This window comes from Elephantulus edwardii, unplaced genomic scaffold (assembly GCF_000299155.1).
Source record: "Elephantulus edwardii isolate Elephantulus edwardi_28Jun2011 unplaced genomic scaffold, EleEdw1.0 scaffold00287, whole genome shotgun sequence".
NCBI classification, from domain to species: domain Eukaryota; kingdom Metazoa; phylum Chordata; class Mammalia; order Macroscelidea; family Macroscelididae; genus Elephantulus; species Elephantulus edwardii.
This window is the reverse complement of record NW_006400037.1, coordinates 1,874,279-1,876,451: the sequence shown is the minus strand read 5'-3', so window position 1 is coordinate 1,876,451 and position 2,173 is coordinate 1,874,279. Positions and strand designations below refer to the sequence as shown.

Here is a 2,173-nt window from a genome sequence, read left to right as displayed (position 1 = left end):
GTACAGGAGGAGATTGTCCCTCCTTCCCCGGCAGAGCATCTGGTGGATTCGAACCATGCGCCTCTGGGATTGTAGTTGCAGCTCCTTAACACTAGCCCACCAGAGCTCCCCTTCCTTTCATCTGTTGATGGACACTTTAGTTGTTTCTATCTCCTTTCTGTTGTAGTAACGTTGCAGTGAACATAGATCAGTTTTAATCTCTGTTCTTATGTCTTTGGAATATATAGCTAATAGAATACATTGGAATATTGTTCAGTCAAATAGTATAACTATTTCAAAGACACTATCATGTGACTCACCTACTATAGATGTAGCTTTTGTATTGTATATGTGTGTGTGTACATGTATGTGTTGTATGGGTGTAATTATTTGCCTTTGAGTTGGAACCAACTCATTAGCTGACCCTCCAGCAGGTTTTCAGATGCTATAAATCGCATAGGAAGAGATTGCCCATCTTTCTTCCAAGGAACATCTTCTGAATTCAAACTACATGCCTTTGAGTTGGCAGTCCAATTCCCATTAGGCCATCAGAACTACACACTACACACACATACCCCCCCCCCCAAAAAAAAAATCAAGAATTAAAAAAATCTAGCAATATAGAGCCTATTGACATGGAGGAAATAATAGCCAAGGTTTTACTCTGTCTAGAACAAGTATAAAAGTATAATATTAATACATATAATTTCTCATTTTTTTCTATCAATCTTTATTGCCTTAAGTCTTTACCTTTCAGTAGACTGTATCAAGTGGCTTTACTATGTAAAAGTGTCAGGGAGTATATAAGGGAGTATATATTACTTTGGGAAGCTAATCTGTGTTAGGTAGGCTTTTAGTATATGTTGAAAGGTTTTAGAGAATATAATTGGACCTATTCTATTTTGAACTCTAATAAGGAAGTAACAGGTTGTTGTATGTGTAATTTTTCATGGCTATGCATTCCCAAGGCTATAATTAACTAAAATAATACCGTGATGTTTGGGGCTTATTTAGCATCCCTGAGGTCATTAGCACAAATCCTGCAGTAGAATATGTAGTAATAGTCTTAAGAAATTGAAAAAAACATAGTGAAGTGACGTACATAAATTATATGTGAAGTGGTAATGACCAGGTAGAGAACTTTTTAGATTTTTTTTTATTATTAATTTTAATGAAGATTTACAGAGTGAGGAATTCCACTCATTCCTTGTTGCACTTTTCTCCCTGCCCACCCTGAAGAGAACATTTTATAACATGACTGATGCAACCTTTTGCAAAATTAGTATGTAAGTTTTATGTTTAAAAGCTGTTTTGAGTAGTATGTTGGAAAGGTCTCTTAGGTGTGGCTCTGACAGCATGCCTGGGTTGCTGTTGTAAAGGTTGATGTATCTCAAGATCTCAGTGGTGGCCCATACGGCACTCACTCGCTCATTTCAGAAAAATGTTGCTGCTTGTACACAATAAAATCCAAGTGTACCAGTTTTAAAATTAACTATTTATTTTGAAATATTCTATGGAAAATCACATACAGAAAACCTTGAGGTTGTTAACACCAAAAAATAAATATATTGAGTAACTAGTAATGCAGTGACATTTCAAACAAATAAAAAGGAAAAACTTGTTGAAGTGGTTTGACATTGGTGTATAAGACACGTCTGAGTCAGTGAATACAGCCCATAGCTTCACCCATCTCATCATAGTGAAATGTGACACTGAACAGTTTGAAACCATTAGCCTTTCGCTTAAAATGACTCTCAATCTTCAAATTTATTCAGGACAGACAACTCATTTTTCTCAACTTTGTCACTCTTATAACCCCAAGTCACTAAAGAGCCTAGAACAGAATTGAGAACTGGGCTGCACACATTGTCCTGCATTGAACGTCTGGTGTCCATCTTAAATGAGAACCCCATAACCAGAAAAGACCAAATTTGGCCAATTGCAGTACCCACTAGCTGACTGCAGGGGCCTACTAATTGACTCTGGCAGAGAAAATAATTTATCCATTAGTTTGTAACTCTTAATCGGACTGACTCAACCTGGGAATCTTTTTTAGCTTGGTGCCTTTTTTTTTTTAAATTAAAAATTTTATTAGTTTTAATGAACATTTACAGGGATTTTGGGTTTTCATTCCTTCATTGCTGCACCATTCTCTCTACCCTCCTCCCCAGTTTGTTCTTCTTCCCCGCCATCC

The 2,173-nt window shown here is 36.5% G+C and overlaps 1 protein-coding gene across 4 annotated transcripts in view; it reads left to right on the top strand.

Annotated features, from left to right (window-relative positions):
- LYPLA1 (lysophospholipase I) overlaps window positions 1–2,173 on the top strand; it is a 61,821-nt gene that overhangs the window by 17,696 nt on the left and 41,952 nt on the right. The gene's annotated exons all lie outside the window — the stretch shown is intronic.